This window comes from Oryctolagus cuniculus, chromosome 2 (assembly GCF_051225735.1).
Source record: "Oryctolagus cuniculus isolate XC-2025 breed Fujian yellow rabbit chromosome 2, ASM5122573v1, whole genome shotgun sequence".
Classification (NCBI taxonomy): Eukaryota; Metazoa; Chordata; class Mammalia; order Lagomorpha; family Leporidae; genus Oryctolagus; species Oryctolagus cuniculus.
In genome coordinates this window covers 112774814-112801312 of record NC_142868.1, presented here as the reverse complement: position 1 = coordinate 112801312, position 26499 = coordinate 112774814, and the positions used below count along the sequence as shown (strand labels likewise).

General features: G+C 50.0%; 1 protein-coding gene across 8 annotated transcripts in view; it reads left to right on the top strand.

Annotated features, from left to right (window-relative positions):
* NPAS2 (neuronal PAS domain protein 2) overlaps positions 1–26499 on the top strand; it is a 184162-nt gene that overhangs the window by 1547 nt on the left and 156116 nt on the right. The window lies entirely within an intron of this gene.

Below are 26499 nucleotides of genomic sequence, written 5' to 3'. Positions count from 1 at the left end.
CAGGGTTAAGCCAGGAAGGCTGTTAGTGCGAAAGCTAAAAACCCCTGGCGATCCACAGGTGTTCTGGAGGGGCCGCGACAGGAGAGTCCCAGCCTTCCCTCCTTACCCCTTGCTCTGATGCCCGCCCAGGATTCTTTAGCATGGTTGGCCTGTCGCTTTGCAGGTGACGTCTGGAGCAGTTGGGAAATTAACTTGAGCTGGCCGGTCTTCATCGCTGAGAACCCAGACCTCCTTAATCGGAGGGTTTTTCCCTTTTGGACTTCCCAGATAATTAGCCCTAAAGCAGTTTCAGTCAGGATTCGGCTGTCAGCACCTCCGCTCGCTTGCACATTCTGTGCCCAGCCAGTAAATTGACCAGCCAATTACGGCTTGCAATCGACAGACCTGCCCTCCTTGCGAAGAGCTGTTGAAAGTCAAGGGCAGGTATGATTGCAATCTTTCTGCCACTAAGACCGGCTGCAGGACTGTGCCAGAAATAACCCTCAAATTTGTTGAAACGCTCCCCCCCACCCCAAATGCAAGTAGCCTGTTGAAATGAGTTATTCTGACCTGAGCCACTATGTTACAAAAGCAAAAAAAAAAAAAAAAAAAAAATCAGTATTTCATTCTGCAGCTAAGTCAGGACCAGAAGTCTTGGTACTTCTCAGCAGTCTACTGAGAGATTTAGTTAGAAATAAAATGTGCACCATGAAGACATTGAATGATTATCTTCCATCTCACAGAGAGATTAGAGAGTGGCTTAGAAGGATTGTAAATGAGTTGCTTTTAGCCATTTTCTCCTGGGAAACCGGTGTCTCTGTTTATTTGCCGGTCTGTCCCACTGTGTTTAAATGTGGAATGGATTTTATCCTCACTGTCCCCAACAGTGGCTCCCGTGGAGCCGACAGGAGGGACTACGTTGTAGAGGAAATACATTATTAATAAAACGTTACCCCCCAAAGAGCTAAACATGCCAAGAAAGGAGCCATGTGAGGCTTTCCTAATTAGTGTGATGAAAAAGAAATATCTCATGAAGAGGGGAGTGCGTTCAGATGGTGACTAAGGAACTGATCTTTATGTAGAAAATAACTATTGCTCTTCAGTTCATTTGGTTCTTTTAGAACAATGTGGACTCCTCTTTATATTTTTGGCTGTTTAATAATGAAAATGGTAAAAACACGTCACCTAATATGTGTCATTATGAAGTTGAATTCATCTTATTTTGGTAGTCTTTCTTAACTCTTGGAAATCTTTGCAGCTTGCTTTTCCCACGACTGTTTGTTCTTAGGTTATACAGTCAAAGTTGATGATGTTTTAACACTAAAATAATAATGCATGCACATACTTCTAATGTCTCTAGATATTAATTTTTTTCAAAGTATCGTTCTTAAAATTTAAGGGTCTAGGCAGCTAGGTCTGCTTAATTTTTAGAACAGGTAGGCGTTTTGGTCTTCACATGAATCGTCAGTTTTTCCCGTGTGATGGTGACACTAACTGCCCCGTGCACACGGTGACATCTCTTTCCTAAGTCAGGTCAGATTGCGAGGTGTTGAAAATAGCCTAGTGACTCAGTATTCTTGGCTGCTTTGTGCCACCGGTTTAATTGGCTGCGTCCTAGCAAGCATCTAATTGAGTTTCACATTTAAATAGTGGAAATGGTACTTGATACGTCGTTTGCTTACAGGAATGTTTGATTAGCACGTTCTGGATGATCCTCCTGCTGGTTGCAGCAAAGACAGGAGGTCCGCACCGTCACCTTCATCCCTCCTCTCCTCCCTAGGGGCCTTGTTCAGACTCAGTGAATAGGTGCGGCAAATGAGCTCGCTACCCAAAGGTTAGACATTTCTGAATGGTGCTGGGGTGCTTCAGTGTGAGAGATTCTATTTTAAACCTGATGATGATGAATGGTACCTTCGAGCACTAAGTAAATATTTATTAAACGTGAGCGTCTTTAAAAGGGGTGACTGTTCAGGCATTCTTTAGCTAAGGCAGGACTGCTTCTCACTGGAATTCATTGACTGACAGCAGGATCACTGGGCATTTTAAGCAAAGTCATTTCTTAGGTAAAGCTCTCTTCCTCCAGAGAGCTCTTGGACTTCCCTGGGTCTCAATGAGTGGTTCCATTTGGTGATCCGGAATGGGGAGAGTATGTTTTCTGCACTGGTGTGAAAAAAAAAAAACAAAACCAGTAGAAAGAGGGCGGAGAGCGATGGCCATCATAGTGCACAGGAGTCGATCCCCTGGGGCTTGGGGCCAGCGTCTCTGTATTTCTCACCAGCTTCCCAGTGTTACCCCCTAGCAAGGTTCTGGGGTGCACTTAACCCAGAGGTGTTGTTCACTGAGCATGGATGATGGTATTTCAGAAAGTTCATGGGAAGTGGTATTACAAAATAAGTTTATTTTGGTGCAAAAAAAAAAAGAGTGTGAAATCCATGCCCCTTGCATAGAACTATATAGACCCAAATGGTAACGAAATAGGGAAGCTGGGCTGCACCTGCCTTTAAGGAGCTGACAGGGTAGGGAAGAGACTGCAAATGAGGTGGCGGGATGCCACGCTGGAGGGTGGTGGCAGGACAGGAGGCCAGGGAAGGGCTTCCACGTCGCTGACCTTGACCTGACCTTGACCTGTCATTGCACTCGTATGGAGAGTTTTGTGACTTGGCAGACACAAAGCGCAGACAGACCTGGGACGGGCTCCCTATCAGCTACTGTGTGTCTTGGAGCAGCTTTCTAAGCTCTCTGATTCCTAGAGCTCTTATCAGAGAAACAGGGCAAAGAATGCTAGCTCCTTTGTAGGATTCCCAAGCTAGGAACACACTTCAGGCCCTGCAACAGGGGTTGCTCCTGTGGCTGTTGAAGGGAGCGAGGGGGCTGTGCAGCAAGGAGATCGATCAGGTTCCTGAGCTGGTTTTCCACGTAACTCACCAGTGTGAGATCCAGTTTGGTTAACCAGCAAGCCCAAGGCCTGGGGTAGAGACCCCCGCTAGGATGGGAGGGCAGTCGCTGGAAAAATGAATCCGATGCCAAACAGGTGATGACCAAGTCCCCGGCTTCTGGTTAGCTTTGCAGACTACCCCCAGGCTGTTTCGGATACTTTCTCCGGTAGGTAGATTCTGCTGCTCCAGACTGGCTGGTGTGTAGGAGGAATTGTTGTTAATGCCCGTGGCACAGTGGGGTGTACCGGCGGCTGACAACAATTAATTGTATATTTCTAAAGAGCTAATAGAGAGGATTTTGAATGTTCCCAGCACACAAAGAAATGATGAATGCCTGAGGTGATGGACGGATCTGAGTATTCCACACCATCTGCGTGGATGGGAGGCCACCCTGTACCTCACAAGTACAAAGGTTGGGCTGGGGGTGGGGGGTGACCCAGGGTACATGGACGGACAGAGGTCTCCAGGTGGCGTGTTCGGAGTTTTGGTGATGCCTATGGAACCTGTTGCCTTGAAGGGGCTCATCAAACCAAAGAGAAGTGGGCTGGCTGGTGGTGGTGGCCATTGGGCGCTCCTTCAGTATACATGGTGGACAGGAAAACTGGGACCTCGGTGGTTGAGAGGCAGTGGTCCTTTTCCTGGTAGGACGCTCTTGAAGGTTAAAACTATCCGTCAGTCCTCTTCACCTTAGTATGAATTAGCTGCCTTCCTGCAGGGGCATGCCAGAATTCAGTGGAGGCTTTCAGCACTCCTCCTTGCCCACTGAGCTGATTGCTTCCTCTCGGCTAGCCCAGGGCAGTGGCCTCTTCGCCCTGACCTGAGGTAGGCTGGGCAGCCCTGAAAATACTCTGCTTTGCATTTTCACATTCTGGGGGTTCTGTTTGCTATTTGCAAAGGGGATTTCTCTGCCGCCACTCTTCCTCCGCGTTCCTTGAGAGTAAACCTGGAAAACCAACCCCAAGTGCTAGGAGACAGGCAACAGCAATGTAGCGTTAGGGGGAGGGAAGACCTGGGTGAAGGGGGGTGGCACGAGGGAGAGAAAGTCGGGCATCGAGCTCTGGCACCCAAGCTGGAGATCGGAACAGCGTGGGGCCACAAGATGGGAGATGGAACCGGGGGATCCAGTTGTGTGGACTTTGCCGCCTTGTTGAAGGCCGGTGCTCCCAGGTCCCCAAAACCGTCCTGGCTTCCAGCAAACACAGCCCCTCCACCCATGTCAAAGCAGGCAGGAGACACAGACCCAGAGCAGCAGGCGAGGAGGGTGCTGTGTAGCCTCACAGCTCACGGAGAATGGAATTGAGACAGGAGTTTATGATGGTGCAAAAAATATCTGAAATTCGTGCATATGAGGGGGTCCTCAAACACTTCGTGGAAAAGGTGTACTGTTAAAGAACTATGTTGCATTTCAAATTTTTTTGTGTGCCCAAATAATATTTTCATTCCATCTTTCCACACTCTTCTTTGAAGTTCTGTCATATTTCCTTCCAGTTTCTTTTCTAGGTATTAAAGTATTTTTAGACTAGATTTTTAAAACATTAGTCACATAGGTTTATCTTATAAAATTTGTCAAGCAACACAGAATTGTTTCTAGTAAAAAGAAGATCCCCTTCACCTGTGGTCTACCCAACATTCATTCCACTTTTTTTTTTTTTTTTTTTTGCCTGGCAAAAGTCTGATTTTGCACAGGAGTCCACCCTCCCTCTACCTGTCTCTTGATTGGCCAAGCACTTTGGGTGGGCCTGCTGTCCTGGCGAGTGATTGGCTCGGAATGATCATGTGGATCCCATCCTAGCCAATAACATGAGATGGCTACTGGGAGGCTTCTGGGAAACTTTCCCTGGCTCTTACAGGAGGCCAGCGAAGAACCGCCCCCCGCCCCCGGCCCCTTTTCTCCCAGTGGATGCTGGAACGAGTGGGCTGAGCAGCCAGCGGTCATGAGCTGACTTGTGGAAGAGTTTAAAGGTGAGAAAGAGGGCCTCCATGTTGCCCTTGACCTTCTGAAGTCCCTAAGGAGGGCGGCCCTCGGGATGTTTCTGAGGTTCTGAAACCCTGCTTACCACGTGAAGCATGATGAGTAGTTTTCACTAACTGTAGCTCAAGGCGTCCTAATCAATGCATCCCACAATCCTCCACCCTTCTAGGAGGTAACTAATGTTAACTGTGTTAACTTAACCAGTATTCTACTAGGCATTTTAATGCATCGACAAATGTATACACATAGGTGTATGTTTTTATTTTTGTTTTAAAAGATTTATTTATTTTGAAAGTCAGAGTTGCACAGAGAAAGAAGAAGATGCAGAGAGAGAGAGAGAGAGAGAGAGAGAGATCTTCCGTCTGCTGGTTCACTTCCCAATTGGCTGCGACAGCTGGAGCTGTGCCGATCTGAAGCCAGGAGCCAGGAGCTGCTTCCGGGTCTCCCATGTGGGTACAGGGGCCCAAGCACTTGGGCCATCTTCTACTGCTTTCCCAGGCCATAGCAGAGAGCTGGATTGGAAGTGGAGCAGCTGGGACTTGAACCAGCAGCCATATGGGATGCCAGCACTGCAGGCCGTGGTTTTACCCACTATGCTACAGTGCTGGCCCCAGTGTATGATTTTAAAAACATCTCATTCTATGCATACTGTTTGCCAACTTGTAAGAAAATAATAGGGCATGGAGATTTATTATTATATCTACCTCTTTAGTTTTTTTTTTTTTTTAATTTTTTTTTACAGGCAGAGTTAGGCAGTGAGAGAGAGACAGAGAGAAAGGTCTTCCTTTTTCTGTTGGTTTACCCCTCAGATGGCTGCTATGACTGGCATGCTGCGCCGATCCGAAGCCAGGAGCCAGGTGCCTCCTCCTGGTCTCCCATGGGGTGCAGGGCCCAAGCACTTGGGCCATCCTCCACTGCACTCCCGGGCCACAGCAGAGAGCTGGCCTGGAAGAGGAACAACCGGGACAGAATCTGGTGCCCCGACCGGGACTAGAACCCGGGGTGCCGGCGCTGCAGGCAGAGGATTAGCCCGGTGAGCTGTGGCGCCGGCCCTACCTCTTTAGTTTTAAAGGCTACTGAGTGTTATTCAGAGGAATGGTTGGACATAATTTATTGAAGCCATCCCTGGTGATAAACATTTATTATATTTCATTTCTACTTGGCTTTTGCAAGCAGGGTTGTATTAGCTTCCTTATCCGTATATCTTTGTGTATGCTTCAAGTTTTTTTTGGGTCAGGGATTACTAGGAAGGGATTCCTGGATAAAAAGGCCCATCTGTTTGAAATATTGATAGATACTGCCAAATTGACGACTAAAAAACTATGCCCAGACACCTTCCCACCCACCGTGTGGAAGGCTGCCTTGTCACCGTGCCGTGACTAACACAATATGTTAGCCGTCATCTCAGACTCGTCCGTGCATTTTCACTTGCTAAGGTAAAGCTGTGTGCGCTTGTCTATTTTCATGGTTTGCCTTGACGTGGACCTAGGTATTGTCCCATGTCATTACAAGGTTCATGTAAACATAATTTTAGTGGTTCCCTAATAGCCTGTGGTCATTGTTCTTGGAATGTTTCAATGGCGTGCGGGAATGCAAAAGGGAGAATTTGCGGCTCTCTTTGACAATTAAGAAGACATGGTCAACTTTGCGATAACCTGCAAAGATTTCCGGAATTGCTGCTGGGAGACAGCTTCCTCCAACGATCTGTTTCCAAGAAAACCCTGGAAGGATAGGGTCTTCCGGAGCCTTCTCATTCCAGTCAAGTGGGCCGTCCCAAGTATTAATGCTTTTTGGACAGAGTTTGCAACCAATGGATTCTGCTGCATCCAGTCCTCTCAGTGTCTAGTAGTCAGTTAAGCAAACATGTTGTGTAATGCCTCAGACATAGCAGAAAAGTGAGTTTCCTGGATTCTTTGAAAATTGTCACTTTTGTTGGAAAAGACAAGACAGCAAATGGGATGGATGAAACTCAGAGGAGCTGGCAATCACTCTTCAAGGAAGGGACTAAGGGCAAAGCACCTGTCTTGTGCATAGACCTTACACCATCTTTCTCTTTCTTGCTCCTGAATATTCACGCACAGACCAAAACACTGGCCACGCAATGTCCTCAGATAGGGAAGGGAAAGACAAAATGACAAGGAAAACCTTCCCCAGGAAGCCACAGAAGAAAAGGTGTCTGAAAAACCAAAAATCTTATCGGTAGACATCATGGGACGGACATAGGCTTTTGGTCCTTATTGTATGCACTAAAGTGCACATAGAAGCATTAGTCAGGGCCCACACTGTGGAATAGCAGGTAAAGCTGCCACCTCCAGTGCTGGCAGCCCATATGGGCTCTGGTTCGAGTTCCGGCTGCTCCACTTCCGATCCAGCTCTCTGCTATGGCCTGGGAAAGCAGTAGAAGATGGCCCAAGTGCTTGGGCCCCTGCACCCATGTGGGAGACTTGGAGGAAGCTGCTGGCTCCTGGCTTCCGATTGGCGCAGCTCCGGCCTTTGCAGCCAATTGGGGAGTGAACCAGTGGTTGGAAGACCTCTCTGTCTCTCTGCCTCTCTTTGTAATTCTGACTTATAAATAAATAAATAAAAATTTTTTTTTAAAGAGGCATTAGTCATTCAGCTATCTGCAGTAACACGGCAGAGAACAGAGGAAACTTTGAGACCACCGAGAAAGAAGCATGCTCCCAACTTTTCTGAATTTTTTTCTTTTATTAATGTCTAGCTTGCTGGCATACGAATGCAAACTTCTTTTTCCCCTTAATTCACATAAGCTAATTCTGCTTCAAATCCAGCATGGAGGTGAGAGAGCCCTGCCATCCTGCTGGGAGAGTTTTCACGGATAGTCCAGTTCAGTAGAGTTCAAGTTTGAATTCAGTCGAATTCTTTAGAAGCATCCACCCAGTGTGTGTGTGTGTGTGTGTGTGTGTGTGTATATAATCAGTTTCAGAACTTGGCGCCTTTGATTTCTCCCCAATCCATTTTGCAAGGTTAAGGCCTGGTTAGAAACAGGCAACATCATAGGTGTGTACACAGCCAGGTTACGACTCTGATGGGCTGCCTGTTAGCAGAGGGTAGGAGGGGAGCAGACCTGACGTGGAAGCCGGAGGGGTCGTCTGACGGAGGTGATGTTTTTGAGAGATGTGTTTGAGCACAGGGAGGAGTCAGTCTGGCTGCTGTGTTGATCCAGCAACTGGTGCCTTTGCCACTTCAACTGCTGTCTGCCCGAGACACAGCCTCAAGGGTCATCCGTGGTTGCTTGCAAAAGGTGCCTGTTTCCCTGGAGATGGAGATCTGATAGAAACAGGAGGAGAACTTGAAAGGCCAAGTCTTGGGCTGTGTTTGTCACGGGGCTCTGGAGTGTGGCTGAGAAGGAATACCAAGGCACCTAGCGACCCACAGCAGACCTGCCCCTCCCTGGGACCTCCCTGAGGCCTCCTTCACGGTCAAGGACGATTTTCTTTTTCTTTTTTTCTTTTTTCTTTTTCTTTTCTTTTTTTTTTTTTTTTTTTTTTTTTGACAGGCAGAGTGGACAGTGAGAGAGAGAGAAAGAGAGAAAGGTCTTCCTTTGCCATTGGTTCACCCTCCAATGGCCGCCGCGGCCGGCGCACTGCAGCTGGCGCACCGCGCTGATCCGATCGATGGCAGGAGCCAGGTGCTTCTCCTGGTCTCCCATGCAGGTGCAGGGCCCAAGCACTTGGGCCATCCTCCACTGCACTCCCTGGCCACAGCAGAGAGCTGGCCTGGAAGAGGGGCAACCGGGACAGAATCCGGCGAAGGACGATTTTCTTTTCGTGGCCTCTTCCCCTTCACAATGACTGCCAGAGAGACAAAGCCATTCCCAGCTAGTTAGCGTGCAACCCGGGAGGGATCTGTGGTCCCTCAAGCAGAGAACTTGCTTCTCCTTCCGAACCATCGGAGCCCTTGAGTGGGGAAGATCTCTTGGACCCGTGGCTCCGGATCCAGTGATTTCATGGGAAGTCAGAGAACTTCTTATTTCTGAGCTGCTTTGGCCTCGGAGTGGCATCGCGGCCTCCAACCACCTGCTCGCAGACCATGACCAGGCTCGTCGTCACCTGCCACCCTTCTTCTGGAACCTACAACTCGTTCTGCATACCAGCTTCACCAGTGGGGGATGGCGACACAGAAGCGCCTTCCCTTGGCTACCTTCTTCACTTGCATTTGATCGGAAAAGGCATCCCGTTAGGAGCATGTGTCCGGGGCAGCGTGGAACCCCAGGATTTGGAGTCTAGGTGGCTTTGATAGAAACAGACTCTTCACTGCTCTGTCACAATGCCTCCCTGACCTTGCCACTGTCCCAGTCTGGCAACCCAGAAGTCCCCTCACCTTCTCTGGCTGTCAGTCACTTCTCTCAGCCCCTGGAACCCTGAGTCCTTCACATGCTTTTGAATTCCTCCTGGGATGCTTCCTGGCATGGCTTCAGCCGCCGCTCTTGGGCCCAGCTGCTGGAATTCCTGCTCGCGCGCGTGCGTGCGTGTGTGTGTGTGTGTGTGTTTCTCACACATACACCAGGCTCTGGCCAGGTGTGTGATTCCTCCCCTCCCCCCAGGCTCCTAGCATCTCCTGCAGGACAGCACATACATGTTCTATGGAAAACTCCTGAATACCCAGCAGTAGATGGGACCCCTAAGGAGGTTGGGGGACACCCCCCAGCACTGTGATTCCTCCATGGCCATCTGGCCAGCTTACATCAGCTTTCCCACCCCGGGGCCCTTTCTTGTGCTTTAGAAACCTGCTCCCAGCCCTGACCTGGTGGGTTACCTTGCTCCTTCTGCCCCGGCACCTGGTGGCTCCCCCTCCACCAGGGCCTGCTGCCGCCACTGCTCTGCAGGTCCAGTGCACCGTGGCCAGAGTGCTCTGGGAAAATGGTACCATCTTGGGCAGCGAGGTGACATGCTGTAGCTTGTGCTACATTTGGGTAGATTTGTGCCATGCAGTGCACAGTTGTCCCTTGGTATTCACAACAGGTTATTTCCAGGACTTGCCTGTGATGTCAAAATCTGCAGAGCCCCTCGTGGCCCTAGCACCTCTCCCCGTGTCCTTTGGATCATCCCTAGATGACTCCTAATACCCACCCCAGTGTGATGCTATGTCAGTAGCTGTTAGGCTGTATTGTTTAGGGAATAGGGACAAGAAAAAAAGACCTGTGCATGTTAGGCACGGGCACACCATCATAACCCTACTTTTTTTTAAAAGATTTATTATTTATTTGGAAGTCAGAGTTACACAGAAAGAGAAAGAGAGGCAGGGAGAGAGAAAGGTCTTCCATCCGCTGGTTCACTCCCCAGTTATCCAAAGCCAGAAGTCAGGAGCTTCCTCCAGGTCTCCCCACATGGGTGCAGGAGCCCAAGGACTTGGGCCATCTTCTACTGCTTTCCCAGGCCACAGCAGAGAGCTGGATAGGATGTGGTGCGACCGGGTCTTGAACTGGAGCCCATGTGGGATGCTGGCACTGCAGGCGGCAACTTTACCCGCTATGCCACAGCACTGGCCCCTACTTTTTTTTTTCTTTTCTAATATTCTCAATGCATACTTAGTTGAATCAGTGGCTGCAGAACCTGCAGATACACAGGGTCGATGTCTCCAGGCTCGGGAGGAGTGTTCTGTTACCCATCCAGCTGGGCAGTGGGTTTCTCTCCTCTCCCCATGCCGGGGCCAGCGGCTTCTCTATGCCTGCCACCAGCACATTGCTGCGAGCCGGCTTCTGAGACCTGGGGAACTGCAGAGGTGCCCAGTGAGGGTGGCAACGTGCCCAAGTGTTCAGAAGAACACCTTGCTTTTGTGTTCTCAGTTTCTGTGGCGCTGAGCTGTGCTTGCAGGAGTTGGCTATTGAAAGTAGACAGCCAGCCAACCTCTCTTTTAGGTACAGCATCTCCCTGGGTTCCTGTCTTTCCACGTAACTCAGCGTGTGTCTCTGATTCGCAGCACAGCCCTGATCCCCAGCTGGGGCATATGTGGATGGCAGTGATGAGGGCAGACCAAGAGTGTGGCTGTGCTGTGGTTTCTCACAATTCAGATTTTGGCGGCCCTTGTAAGATACCACACCTGGTTATCGGAGATACCTTCACAAGGCCTTTTCCTTGGGTGTGCCAGTGGTGACCTGTAATCTGATCTTATGTCCCGGCCTGTGAGTGGCTGTCGCCGTGTGGCTCGATGGCAGTATTCAATGATTCCCTGCAGACAGCTTGTGACCTGAAGCAGGAAGCTTTGGCACCCTGACCTGGTCTCTGTGACCCAGTGCCCTTGGGAAGTCCCATACATCCCCAGGCCCAGTTTCTTCACCTCTACAAGGGAGAGAGCACACTCAAGGGTGCAAACCGGCCGGCACCGCAGCTCACTAGGCTAATACTCTGCCTTGTGGCGCCAGCACACTGGGTTCTAGTCCCGGTCGGGGTGCCGGATTCTGTCCCGGTTGCCCCTCTTCCAGGCCAGCTCTCTGCTGTGGCCCGGGAGTACAGTGGAGGATGGCCCAAGTGCTTGGGCCCTGCACCCGCATGGGAGACCAGGAGAAGCACCTGGCTCCTGCCATCGGATCAGCGTGGTGCGCCGGCTGTAGCGCACCGGCCGTGGCGGCCATTGGAGGGTGAACCAACGGCAAAGGAAGACCTTTCTCTCTGTCTCTCTCCCTGTCCACTGTGCCTGTCAAAAAAAAAATAAATAAATAAAAAAATAAAAAGGGTGCAAACCACGAGGCAAGGATGCTTGTGGAAGAGCCTGGAGAAAATGAGAAGCAGTGTTACTACTGTTTTATTATTGGCTGCTATAAATGACTTGTCACTCAAACCCCTGCACACCTGGCTGGGTAGATGCCAGCCTCAAGGACTTCTTGAAGTCCTTGGCTTTGTCAGACAAGGTACATGCTGGCAGTTAAAAACAGAATATCCCAGGCTCTCCTGAAAGCTAATGTCACAGGAAATGTTTTTTGTAAAGATGTATTTGTTTATTTGAAAAGCAGAGTTACAGAGAGAGAAAGAAAGATCTTTGAACTGCTGATTCACTCTCCAAATGGCCACATGAATGGGTCTGGGCCAGATCAAAGACAGGGGCCTGGAATTCCATCCAGGTCTCCCACGGGTGTGGCAGAGACTCAGTTACTTGAGCCATCTTCCCCTGCTTTTCCCAGACATAATAGCAAGGAGCTGGATCAGAAGGGAGGAACCAGGACTCAAACTGGCACTCCTATGGGATGCTGGCACTGCAGGCCATGGCCCAACAGGCTGAACCACAATACTGGCCCCCAGATCTTTAACCCAGACACTCAGAACATCTCTGCTTGGGGCTGCACGGTTGGCTTTTGAAAGCTTTTGCCATGTATAAGAACATAGGACCCTGAGAATCTTTTGCATCTTAGATTTCCATCTAAGTCCAGTTGCATCCGTGTATCCCGCAGCTCTGGGATCAGACGGGCTGTGGTGGGGCTGTTTTGCCATAACAGATGTGGCCCATGCTCTCCCGCGTGGCCCTTCATTGGTCCTGAGAGAGTCGGCCTGCAGAAGTGAGGCTCTGGACAGATCCCGATCTTTTCCTCCTGTGTCAGACTCTGTGCACGGGCCCCCTGCTCTGCGGTTTCTTCTCTGGATTGGAGACCCAGGCAGGGTTCTGGTTCATCTCTGGTTTGGAGGTGGAAGGGGAGGACCTCAGTGCAAGAGAGAGGTGCACACCTGGAAGTCGCCCGGGTGGCCCTTCCCCTGGATCTCAGCACGTCCCTTTCTCTAGAGAGACCCATGGAGGCTTCTTCATGGAAAGCCAGGGGCATCCCAGGCCCTGGTGGCAGGCAGTGTGCAAGTCCCCAGCCTCAGCCAGCGCAGGCACCACCCAGAAGCCCTGGGAGAGCCACCCTGCAGACCGCGCAGCCGGCTTGGCTCTGCCTCGTCTTATCTCTCTGCCCGCTCCGCAATCTGCTCTCGGCTCTGAGTAGCCTGAGATAAGGAAGTCAGCGTTCTGGAGACAGCTGGGCACGGGGAGAAACCGGGACAAGGTTCGACACAGACTGTCCACTGCTGCTTCTGGGAACTCACTCGCCATCGTGGGCTCCGACATCTGATTTTTTTTTTTTTTTTAAGATAAACAGAATAAATGCATAGAGCTCACTGCTGTTGAATAAAGTGCCTACCTCCCCTTTCCACCCCTTCCTCCACACACAACTTTTCAAAATGTTTCTAAGGCATGGGCAGAGCGCTGGGGCCTGGAGGTGGGGAGGTGAGAGGGTGGAGGGGGTGGGGGGCCCGGGTCAATCGTGGGGTTTTCTTACCTGCACCTTTTTTTTTTTTTTTTCAATCTTGGACCTTATTCACTGCCACTGCTTGCTCCTCCCTTTGCCTTTTCCCACAAGTTAGATAAGGTGCACTATTGTTTGCTCTAGGACTCCTTTGGGAAGTGTGAGGGGGCGGGGCTGCGTGCAACCATTCATCACCAGGTGCCTTCGCTCTGGCTGCACTCCTGTGTTGTGTGCAAGGCACTGATGCTTGGAGAAGTGAAGTGAACTGACTCTGCACGGGGACAGTCAGAGCTGCAACTTCCATGCAGCCCTTTATAGAAGGCCCCGAAATAGAACAGCCAGTTTTTATTTACTTTTTCTGAAATGCCACTTCCAAGAAGATAGGACGCGTAGCAGACAAATGAAGCGTTTGCCACAGGACTTCTTTTAGCGGGAGTGCTTTTCTTGAGTGTGAGGTTTTGGGGCCGCGGCTGGGTGCACGTGGCGTTGAAAACAACCCCAGGTGGCTGTGTGTGCTCTGCCCAGCCCTTGGGAGGAGGGGGCTGTGTGAAAGCAGATACAAAGGGAGCCCTCCTAGGAAAATGGTTCTTAAGGGCAAATTCATGATGCTGTGTTTGGCCATCTCTGAGTAGCTCACCTGCTTTGCAAAATCAGTTCTGTGGCCGTGATGACTGTTAAATCGGGACACTCATTATGTCTCTCCTCATTTTCCCTGGAGTCAGGTGCCTCGTTCTTCAGTTGAGTTCAGCGGAGTAGACAGCGTGAAAAGTAGGAGCTGTGCTCAAGGCCCTGTGCTGGAGGCTTAGTCCCTAGGACGGTGGTTGTGAGAAGCAGTGTGGCCTTTAAGAGGGAGCCCCAGTAGAAGTAAAGTAGGTCATTGGGGGCACTGACCATCCAAGGGACGAATGCTGGTCTCTTGGAGCGAGTCAGGCTCAAAAGAGCAAGCCCAGTGCCACCTCCCTCTCTGGCTGTGTGATGTGTTCTCTAGCCACCCCTGCCACTGGGATGCTGTCCACGTGTTGTGATGCAGCCCAGAGGAGGAGGGGCCCTCACCAGGGTGCACAGCCTTGCTCCTGCACCACCAGCGCTGAGAGCGAAAGAAACCCCCTTCCTTGATAACGTACCCAACCTCAGGCATTTTGTTATAGCTGCAGAAAACAGGCTCACGCGGACCACCTGGTGCTGTGCTTGCAAAGCAACCGTGATTTACGGGGAAGCCTAGAAGTCACTCAGGGTTACCTTGAAACATATCCTCCTGTCTCCCTGCCCCCAAACACAACACAGACCCCGGCACTCACTGTAACGTCATGGAAAATACACGCAGGCAGGTGTTACAGCCCACTGAGTAGCAGGGCATTCTGACTTGGGACTCCTCCGTGTGGTCCCTGAGGAGTATCCCCCGAGTGGTTCGCTTACCATGTTAAGGTAGGCGAGGCCCTACCGTTCCACATGTTTGCAGGTCCTGGGTTCTCCTGCAGGGAGCCTGGTGAGGTCACTTCCTGCTGCCACGTTTATGGAAACGGAAGTCAAGATCTGTAAATAAACATCATTAAGATAATTTGTTCTGTCTGATGGTTGTCACACACACACACGCAACCTTGTTCTACTGACCTCACTCAGATTTGTGGCACACCTACTTCAGAGAGTTGGGGATGACCAGCCAGTGCCTTCTCGGAATGAATGTGTCTCCCTGACTTGAGCGATTTCTAGCCTTTGTTTCCTAGAATCTTCCAAAAGCCTCTCTCTGAATTACTTTGGGCCATACAAGGCTGTAGAGAGTTCAAGGAAATCCACTCTCCAGCTGACTCAGGATTTTCATCTGAAAGAAACAGCAAGTTAGACCGGGTGAGAGGGGAGGGTGGGCTTGCGATGCCCGTTGTAGGGGCCAACCATGCATAATATGGTCAGGAGTTGGTGGTGGCTCGAGGGCTACCTGGGAGTTCTGATTACAAAAGTCAGGACAGTCTATACTGGGTGACCTGGAACCAAAAGTGCATGTATTTTCTTTTCTTTCTTTCTTTCTTTTTTTTTTTTTTTTGGACAGGCAGAGTGGACAGTGAGAGAGAGAGACAGAGAGAAAGGTCTTCCTTTGCTGTTGGTTCACCCTCCAATGGCCGCTGCGGCCGGTGCGCTGCGGCCAGCGCACCACGCCTATCCGAAAGCAGGAGCCAGGTGCTTCTCCTGGTCTCCCATGGGGTGCAGGGCCCAAGCACCTGGGCCATCCTCCACTGCACTCCCTGGCCACAGCAGAGAGCTGGCCTGGAAGAGGGGCAACCGGGACAGAATCTGGCGCCCCGACCGGGACTAGAACCTGGTGTACTGGCACTGCCAGGCAGAGGATTAGCCTAGTGAGCCGCGGCGCCGGCCAGAGATTGGCTTGTATAGACATTGTGTTGAGCTGGAATGATCTAGAATGAGCTAGAATGAGCTCTAGCACCTGATCTAGTATATTTTAAATATGAGGAAGTGATTTACTTGTCTACACCTTCTGAGGAGTTGAAGAACAAAGTCCACCTTCCAAGAGGGATGTTTGTGCTGATCAGAGATTATGAGGGTGAACTACTCACTTTTAAAACTGTGAGTATTTAAAAAATGTAAGGGGTGCTTTGCTTCACATCCCAAATGGCCACAATGGCCAGGGCTGCGCCAGGCCAAAGCAGGAGCCAGGAGCTTCTTCCAGGTGTCCCACTTAGGTGCAGGGGCCCAAGCACTTGGGCCATCTTCTACTGCTTTCTCAGGTACATTAGCAGAGAGCTGGACCAGAAGTGGAGCAGCTGAGATTCAACCCAGTACCCATATAGGTTGCCCGCATCCCAGGCGACAGCTTTACTCGCTACGCCACCACACTGGCCCCTGGAGTTGTTTTTTAACATGCACAAATTTTTAAGATTAAATTTTAGAATTATATCTGAATATAACCTAACAGGTTATTTTTGTGGTCTTTCAAAATTTTTCTCCTGGGGCTGGCACTGTGGTGCAATGGGTTAAGCCGCTACCTGTGACGCGAGCATCCCATGTGTGCACTGGTTTGAGTCCTGGCTGCTCCACTTCCAATCCAGCTCCCTGCTAATGTGCCTGGAAAAGCAGCAGAAGATGGACCAAGTGCTTGGGCTTCTGTGCTCTTGTGGGAGACCAAGATGAAGCTCCTGGCTCCTGGCTCTGACCTGGCCCAGCCCCAGCCCCAGCCCCAGCCATTGTGGCCATTTGGGGAGTGAACCAGCGGATGGAAGCTCACTCTCTCTCTCTCTCTCTCTCTCTCTCGACTCCCTCGCCGTCTGTTTTGTGGCAGTATCTGGGTTTTGCAGTTTTGAGGTTGCTGGCTTCTGTAGGTATCGCCCCATGAAACTGTAGAAAATAAATCCTTTTGTCTTTGAGGGGCTGCTGCCCAGGAGACGTGCTTCCTCCGTGTTGATTGAGCCAAATCGAAGTCCAGGAAGCTTCTGTTCATTTGAACGGAGACCTGCTCTTCGCATGTCAAATTGTTCATTATTCCGGCCTTGACGTGTTCCATTACGTTAAAGTCCGCTTATGTTCGCAGGCCCTGGGGTCTCTATGCTGCCTGCTTCCTACCCGTGTCCTTTCTTCCTGGCTTCATGGACAGCAGGATGTTCCTGGGGCTTTGGGGTTCAGACCCCGGAATTCCAGTCTCAGTATCTCAGAGAACAGCAGAGACCTTTTCAATCACAAGAGCCATGTCCATGCCCAAGGACCACAGCCAGCCAAGAGGGCATCCTTGCCAAGGGGAGAAAGCAAACGACAAGCGATGGTCTCTTTTCAGGTTGCTTAAAAAATGGAAAAAGAAAGAGAGTCATCTATGTATCAAAAGGAGAAGTGTAGGACTTGGTGTTTCTGGTGTCAGGCTTCAGAGTTAGGCTGCCTGCGTTTACAGCTTAGCTCTCTAGCTTCCCAGCTGTGCTCTTTGCTGGATCTAGGGCCTCCCTTTCCTGTTCTGTAAAATGGGGCTAACGGGAGGACCTGCTTCACGGTATTGTTCTGCGCATTCGCTGAGATGGTAGATACCAAGCCCTGAGGATTGTGCTTGGCATCCAGCAAGGCAGCAGTGCCTTTTCATTGCCATTATTAGATGTTCTACAGCTGACAAGTGTGTTTGTGCCAAGTAGAGCTATTTAAACACGCAGAAAGGGCCAGCATTGTGGCAAGCAGGAAAAGTCGCTGCCTGCAGGGCTGGAATCCTGTGTTCCACTTCTGATCCAGTTCCCTGCAAATGCGCCTGGGAAAGCAACAGAAAGTGCTTGGGCCCCTGTACCCACGTGGGAGACCTGGATGAAGCTCCTGGCTCCTGGCTTCAGCCTGGCCCAGCCCAGCCATTGTGGCCATTTGGGGAGTGAACCAGTGGATGGAAGACCTCTATCTCTATCTCTCTCTCTCTCTATCTCTCTCTCTATCTCTATCTCTATCTCTATCTCCCTGTCTCTCTCTCTGTGTGTCTGCCTTTCAAATAAATAGTAAATCTTTAAAAAAAAAAGTTAGAGGAAAAGAAACAACTGTAATCACTTTCTCTACAGTGAAGCTCTTGTTGTGGGTTTGTATAGCAGAGGGGTCAGTGACCAATTGCTGTGCCCAATGACAAAAGGCTAGAACATTCCAAAGCTAGACTGACCATGCAGAATTCTGTCTACACACACGTACATGCATACACATGTGTGCACACACATACATACATGATACACAAGCATGCATATAAACACTTGCACAGAGGCATGCACAAATAAACACTCAGGTGCTTGTATACACAGAGTGTACACATACGCACAGTTATACTGGGCAAGCTCAAGTGCCCCCTCCTAGGGATTTACACATCCAAAAGGAAGCCCAGATCTTGTAGAAATCTCCAGGAGATAAAAATCCAGACACACGGGGCTGTCTGACCCCTGGAGGTACTTATTTATATTCCGAAAGCTCACGGTAAAAATCTACCCCATCTGCAAGGACCAAAGGCTTATCTTCCTCCTTGCTAGTCAGGCAGGGAGGCAGCTGTTTCCATCGTGCACATAGAGAAATGCCCACAGTGTCCCATTCCTCGGCTCTGGCCGAATCCTGCAGCCACGTAGTGCGCTCAGCCCTCACATCACATGGCTTGTGGCCAGGGGGTGGGGCCGACTGCAGTCAGTCAGCCTGCTGGTTGGGGTGTGCACACCTAGTTGAGAAGAGCTCTCCTTCCTGGCCATGTAAGGGCGGTGGGGGGGTGGCTGGATGTGGGGGGCAGCCTCTTAGAGCCTACACAGCTGGACAAGACAGGTCCATATAACAGGGCCCTTCCCTGGCCCAGAGAAGCTGGTCCGCTTGTCTCTGAGCTGCGATGGAGGCAGTAGAATGGTGGCTTTGCACAGCCGTGGTCCATCAGCTGGACCCGGGGGCTGGCCCCGGTGCATCGACAATCAGCCCCATTTTACCAACTGTCGCTGGACTCTTACAGAAAAGTACGGTTCCAATGAACTGACCCTGCCAAGCTATTCCCGAGAGGAGCGGATTTGCTGGCATTGGCGCCTGGTGTCCCATTGTTGATCAGCCTCCTGTGGGAATTCCGTGCCGTTTCTGATCAAAGTCCAAAGTCCCCGCTTGGCTCAAGCTTTAATCGTTGGCTATAAAGGCCCCTACTATCGCACACACACATTCAAATCCGATTACAGTCAAACAGCAGTTTAGTCTTTGGGGGTTGGAGACGCAGGTAGGAAGCAGATATTTTGATCAATAGATAATTAGTCTTCATTAGGAGAAGGTGTTTTGACAATGTCAGGAGAAGGTTTACTTCCAGGTTTTTTTCCTTGTCTTCGGTATGTTTTGGTAGAATTTATCTTTTTTTTTTTTTTTTTTTTTTTTTTGACAGGCAGAGTGGACAGGGAGAGAGAGACAGAGAGACAGAGAGAAAGGTCTTCCTTTGCTGTTGGTTCACCCTCCAATGGCTGCCGTGGCCGGTGCGCTGCAGCCGGCGCACCGTGCTGATCCGAAGGCAGGAGCCAGGTGCTTCTCCTGGTCTCCCATGGGGTGCAGGGCCCAAGGACTTGGGCCATCCTCCACTGCACTCCCTGGCCACAGCAGAGAGCTGGCCTGGAAGAGGGGCAACCGGGACAGAATCCGGCGCCCCGACCGGGACTAGAACCCGGTGTGCCGGCACCGCAAGGTGGAGGATTAGCCTAGTGAGCCGCAGCGCCGGCCTACAGTTTGTCTTATATACTGAGTTTTGCTAATTGGTAAAATAGCCCTAGCCTATGTTGACGTTATCTCTTCACGCTTAAACAAAAAGAAGAAATAGAATTGAAATTCGAATGCTTTCGAGTGCCAGTGTTCACTTAGACCGTTTCTTGATGTTGAGAAAGTTTGCCTCTCCTTGCAGGGAGTAGGCAGGCGATGGGGCAGCTGTGTGAAGCACCCCTGTACAAAGGGAAGTCGGTGAGGCTTAGAAAGGACAGCATTGGGTCCATTGCAAGGGCAGAGTCCTCAGAACCTGATCACCTCTCACCAGGCCCCACCTCTCGGCACGCGGATGAGGGCTGCAAACACACAAAGCTTGGGGATTCCATTCGGACCACAGCAGGAATTTAGGCTACTTGGAGAGTCACCTGGGTTAACAAGTATTTTCAGGTCATTCTTTTTAACCACGTATTTCATATCCAAATCACCAGGTTTTTTTTTTTTTTTTTTTTTTTTTTTTTTTTTTTTTTTGACAGGCAGAGTGGACAGTGAGAGAGAGACAGAGAGAAAGGTCTTCCTTTGCCGTTGGTTCACCCTCCAATGGCCGCCGCAGCCGGCGCACCGCGCTGATCCAATGGCAGGAGCCAGGAGCCAGGTGCTTTTCCTGGTCTCCCATGAGGTGCAGGGCCCAAGCACCTGGGCCATCCTCCACTGCACTCCCGGGCCACAGCAGAGAGCTGGCCTGGAAGAGGGGCAACCGGGACAGAATCCGGCGCCCCGACCGGGACTAGAACCTGGTGTGCCGGCGCCACTAGGTGGAGGATTAGCCTAGTGAGCCGCGGCGCCGGCCCAAATCACCAGTTTTCAGAGAATCAAGTAAGTATACGTAAACACTACTGAGACGTCCCCCTCTCTCTGCTCATTCTGGTCCCAGCAGTGCTGAAGAGCCCAGGATTAGGGGTCGATTTCCATAGGATTTCCCGCTGGCTGTACAAGCTACAGTACTGATAGGCATCAATCAAAGGGTCCATCAGTATCAATAGCTTCCCTGTCCACTTGGCTCTTGTGTGTCATCAGATGAGTACAGACGATCCTTTGAGTTGTTCTAATTCTGGGCCACTGAGTGTTTGCCTTTCATGCTGTCTAGATAGGTCGCCCACACTGCCTGAAGACTGGAAGAGACTGTTTGCCATGGGAGGTCCTGGAAATGTGTAGCTGCACCTTTTTATCCCAAGCAAAAAATTGACCTTTTGGTTGAAATTAATTTTTTTTTGTTCCACCCAGCTTAGAGAAGGAAAAAGAGAGACAAGGTTAGGAAGGTGCCTATGGGCTGGCCATGTCCATGCCAGCTCGTGGTGCCCATGGCTCTGGGCCTGGCAGGTACCTCCGAAGTTGAGTCCCTGCTCCCATGGGCTGGTTTGTTTATGTGTGGAATGTGTGTCTTTGCTCTGACATTGAAGGAAAATTCTTAGGTGGCAGCATCATTAATAGTCAAGGGAGACACTGATTCTTGTACTTTTCTAGGATACATGAAAAAAGTTTTTAGAGCTTGAAGCATGAAGTTTTACATAAAATGTGTTTAAAGTATTTAAGTCCTATAAATAAACTCTAAAAATATTATGTAGGGTTTTGAAAGGCATCTGCAATTTTTGAAGAGGGGATGGTTTTCAAAAGGCGCTCTTCTCTTGCCTTTGTGTGTGTGTGTACTTTTAAATTAAATGGCGTCACTGTGTGTGGGAGTTCACTCAAAGCTGTCAAGATTTTTTTCCTCCTAATAACAAGTCTTGTGCCATTGACTACCCAGAATAACAATAAGCCTTTTTTTTAAAAAAAGTTAAAAAAGAGTATTTATTTTTGTCACTTGAAAGAACAACAATTATTCATGCCTTTAAGTTATTTAAAGTATTTTTATGAGCTCTAGGAATCGGGCATCTTGAGACCCGGCTGCACAAACTAAGACGGCTGTACTAGCTAAGCCTCCACCTGAGATACTTTGGTTGTTGGTCTTGGCTTCACCATCATTTAGTGGCAGTCGTCCGGGCCATGCACTGTTGGAAATGTTTTACCCACCTTGGCTCCTCTGCCTCTCAGTTATCCTCGCTTTACGGCTTACAAACTGTCGTACTCTGTCTGCTGTGCTATAACAGAATCCCACAGACCGGGCAGTTTATAAACAAGAGAAGTTTCTTTGGCTCACGGTTCCAGGGACGGGCAAGTCCAACCAAGCATGTTGCAAGGGCCTCGGGATGGTTCCAAGTGGGAAGGGCCGGGGGAGTGACAGACAGAGGAAGTCAGGCGGTCATTGCTTTTTCAAGGAACCCATTCCCACCACAGCACTGTTAACCCACTCATGAATGTGAGCCCTTGTGGTCTCCTCAACCCTCAAATGTCCTGACTCTTAATCCCATCACAATGGTAATGAACTTCAAACCTGAGTTTTGGGGGGAAACAGCCAAACCACAGTCCTACCTGAGGCCCCTCAGCCACGGTCATCCATGAACTTGCCTTAACCATAGAAGGTTCCACTGTGTAGTGTCACGGCATTTGGGTTCTCACTTGTTTCCTCCCAACACATGAACTTGGAAAGGAAAAGAACCCTGTAGACGTTTTTAGCACAGTACTTTTGAAATTTTTGGAGTATAAGAACTAAAAATGATCCCTAGACACTTTTTTGGAATTTGACCTAAACTCTCGCTGATACGGGCGCTGCTGGTTTGCTATTTATAAAGCTAAACTTGAGAAGACAAGGCATAGACATTTGGGGCAGCAGTTAGGACACTGCTGAGGATGTCTGTGTCCCATATCGGAACGCTTGGGTTGGAGTCCAGCTCCGCTCCTGATGCCACATTTTTGCTGATACAGACTCTGTGAGGCAGCCGTAATGGCTCAAGTACTTTGGATTCCACCCCCACGTGAGAGACCCAGGTTGGGCTGCCAGCTCCTCGCTTCAACCTGGCCCAGTTCTGCCACTCACAGGAATTTAGGGAAGGAACCAGCAGATGGAAGATCTCTATCTGTCTCTTCTCTCTCTCACCATATCTCTCTGCCTTTCAAATAAATTGAATAAATATATTTTTAAAAGGGACAAGATAAATAAAAAGAAACAGAGAAGATGATAGCGATAAAAATAGATTGACTATCTGCTTGTAATCCTTGTTTATTGGTTTTTAGCAGACTTACATTTTTAAAATTATGATGCGATATTTAATGTTACTGAATTACTAACTCCAGCATGGTTAAAATGGTAAGCTTTGTGCTAAGTGTAGTTCACCACAATAAAAGGACATTATACAATCATGTCCCCCTAGCAGTTAAGATGCTGATGAAGACGTCTGAGCCCTACTCACAGTACCTAATCTGACTCCTGACCCCAGCTTCCTGCTAATGCAGATTCCGGGAGGCAGTGGTGATGGCTCAAGTAATTAAGTGCCTGTCACTCTTGTGAGGGACCTGGGTTGAAGTCCTGGATCCCGGCTTTGGCCTGGTCTAGTCCCAACCATGGCAGACATCTGGGGAGTGGACCAGCACAGAAGAGCTCTCTGTTCTGTTACTTTCTCTGTCTCTCTGCTTCTCAAATTAAAAAAGAAAAATGAACAAAAATAAGTAAAATTTAAAAAAAAACAAACCAATGAGCTCACAGGAGAGTGCTCAGCAAGAAGTGGTGTCTTTGGGACTCAAGGGCTCACAGCTTGGAGTGAGAGTTTCCCCAGTAGCGTCATGTTCTGGGTTGATCTCCCAAGCCATCAGAAAGCCTTAGCAATATAGCAAGACCTTTAGCCAAACCCAAGAATGATGTCGAGGGGGCGTTCCTTTCCTACAAGAAGCAGCTGATTTGGTGACCTCAATAGTGCTAGATAAAGACAAGTGCAGATAGAGGTGCGGGAAGGATGTGTCCTCTTGGGTTTAAAAGAAAAAAGATTGATGAAGAAGAGGGGCTAATGTCATGTAGAAGCAAATGTCTTCAAAGACCTTCCCCTGGAGAGGAGTGGGAGATCTTTCTTCCAAGGGCCGTTGGATATTTATAACATCATTTACAGGCCACACAAAATCATCAACTTAAAAGTTTAGCCTGCTATTTAAAAAAAATTAACCTGCTATAGATTTATTGAATTTTGCGCCCTGCCCGTGGTTGCTTGGACAGGGCGTGATCAAATGATTTCTCGGGCTTTATATGACCCCTGGGCTGGGCGTCCCATTCCCCACCCAGCTAAAGGAAGAGGCAGGAGCCTGCACGAGGGGACCACTGAGGTGCTGTGTCTGCGCCTGGGAAGATTCAACCCCTGGAAAGCTCGGTGTGATTGAATAAATCCCGAGTGTCCACTGGATGGAATGATATACAGCTATTGCAAGTGTGGTTTCCAGGAGCTAAAGGGAATATGCAAAATTATACACACAGCATGAGCGCCACTGTATACAAGGCAGCCATCCTCAGGAAGGGATTCACAGGTGTTCACAGCGGTTGTCTTGAGCCACGAGCCTTTGGAAGACTTACGAAGTTTTTATTTATTTATTTTTACTTTTCTTGGTTCTTGGGGTTTTTGAATGCATGAGTGTTCTTGTTTACCTGGGGAGGATGGGTGAGGGGAACACACACTACAGTGGTGCCCAGTGAAGGCAGAGACCTGCTGGGAGACCCTGGTGGAGGGGACAGTGCAGGACAGTTCAGTTCACTTTATCTCATGCAGTAGCTGCCCCAGGTGCCTCTGGCTGTGGATCCATTTTTGAAGATGAGGGAGTGAGGCTCAGGCAACTGAGATAACTTGCTTGGGTGCCTCATCAGGTAAGAGTTTTGGGAAGTCTGGAGAACTTGTGTTTTGACCACCTTGAGTCAAGAGTTTTCCCTGGGGAGCTGTATGGACAGGCCCGCATGTTACAGTTGCTTCCCACTGTAAGTCCAGGGCTCACAGCTGTGCAGGGTAACTCAGGCAGCTACCATAGGGAAGAAGGCAGACAATGAAACAAGGTATGCTGGGAGGTCATGCCCCGTGTCGGGGTCACCGCCTTCCCACTGCCTAGAGAGATGGGTGGCTGCTCCCTGCCTCCACGTCCCACCATGTTCAAAACCTCGGGATGGAAGCGAGCAGAAGGGAAAGTGTAGGTCTTTGTGGTCTGCCTTTTTCGGAAGCTCCAGACAGCAGATTGCTGGCCAGGGAGTTCAATTGGTTAAAAACCCAGTAACGGCTTGATAGGAATTTCACTCATTATTTTTCCATATCCCTTCAAACCTTAGGCATTCGTTAGTGCATTCCATAGCCTAACAGGAGCAAGAATAACTCGAACCGCAGACTTTAATTGCTGCACCTTTCATATAAACACTTTCTATTGTGTGGGGTGGAGTGGAGGAGCCTTGTCCACACCAGTGGACTTGCTCAGGGACCATGGAGGATTTCCCGCGTGTCGTGTTGTCGTGGGAACGTGCCGATCAGACCCCTGCAGGCACCTCTCTCAGCTGCTGTCTGGAACTTGCCCAGGAGGCAAGGAGATTGAATCTGGCGGAGGAGTTGATAAGTACCTGGTGTTAAGCTAATGAATCTTGATTCTGAAAAAGTTTCATAGAATGTACACTTAAGGCTGGCGCCAAGGCTCAATAGGCTAATTCTCTGCCTGCGGTGCTGGCACCCTGGGTTCTATTCCCGGTCAGGGCGCCGGATTCTGTCCCGGTTGCCCCTCTTCCAGGCCAGCTCTCTGCTGTGGCCCAGGAGTGCAGTGGAGGATGGCCCAAGTGCTTGGGCCCTGGACCCCATGGGAGACCAGGAGAAGTACCTGGCTCCTGCCATCGGATCAGCGCGATGAGCCAGCCGCAGCACACCAGCCGCAGCGGCCATTGGAGGGTGAACCAACGGCAAAAGGAAGACCTTTCTCTTTGTCTCTCTCTCTCTCACTGTCTAACTCTGCCTGTCAAAAAAAAAAAAAAAAAGTGCGCTTAAATGTACACGTATTAATATTCTCTTGGGGCAGGGATTTGGTCTCGTGGTTAAGATGCTGCCGAAGAGACCTCAGTCTCATATCAGAGCGCCCATGTTTGATAGCCAGCTGGGCTCCCAGTTTCCTCTTCCTGCCAGTGGGCACCCTGGGGGGCAGCAAGCGATGGCTCAGGTAGTTGGGTCCCTGCTACCTGGGTGGGGGACCTGGACCAGGCTCCCAGCTCCTGGTTCTACCACAGTGATCGGCCATTTGGGGCAATTGGGGAGTGAACAAGAGGATGGAAGAGTTAGTCTTTCTCTCTCTCTCTCTCCCTCTCTGCTTCTCAACAATAATAAAAGAATTCTTTCAGTAAGTCACGCTTTGATGAAGGGGGGGGGTGGTTTCCAGGTGAGATTGGGCTTTGGGCTTTATCTCCACAGTTCTGCAAGGAGTGGCTCACCTGTGCCCTAAGTGGCTGTTTCCTGAGTGAGCATGGTAGTACATATAAGGGCACTTTTAAAAAATGTATGAAAAAGCTAGGATTAACACTTTAGCTTCTTCTGGCACTAAAAATTGAAGCCATGCTTTTATTTTCATAATACGTATTTTCCACAGATTCTTTGAGAAGCCCCTCGTAGTTGCCGTCATGTCGGGGATACCAGTGAAAAAGTGCTTGTACGTGGTCGCCTCTGTCTGTCACTCGGGCTCGGGACCATCTCCTTCTGTGTTCAGCAGGTTCTGAAAGGCGGGTGTTCCAGAATGAGCCTTTCACATGGTTCACAGGGAGGCCGGTTAGATCCGATCGCAGAAAGGAATTCATGGCACCACTCCGCTTCGCAAGGCAGGATGCTCGAAGGGCAAATAAAAGCAGGCAACAGACAGAGAACAAAGTGGAACGACAGGCATCGGCAGCGAGGTGGAGCAGCTCAGCTTTTTGGTACACATCTGGCCCACCGGATGGGGACGTGAGGTCGGAGATCTGAAGCCATGTGGCGACCTGGGGAGGGGACGGGAGCTGTCCCCACGTGGCACTGATACAGCTTGAAAGATGGAGGCTCTGGCTTTGCGTCTGCCCAGTGGCTCCCTGTGTTAGGGCATGCTGCCGTGGGGACAGGCCCTCAGGGAGAACGTGGCAATGGCTGGAAGCCAGCTGCATCTGTTGGGAGCAGCGAAGACCCAACTGCAGTGAGCCTACGCAAATGAGAGAGAAGTACTGGGAAGGAGATGAAACAGGTGGCTGAATCCAAGGAAGAGAGACTCAAGGCTTACAGTCAGGGTTTTCCTTGGCTTTCTTATGGCCACATCTTGAGACAGGCCCTTCC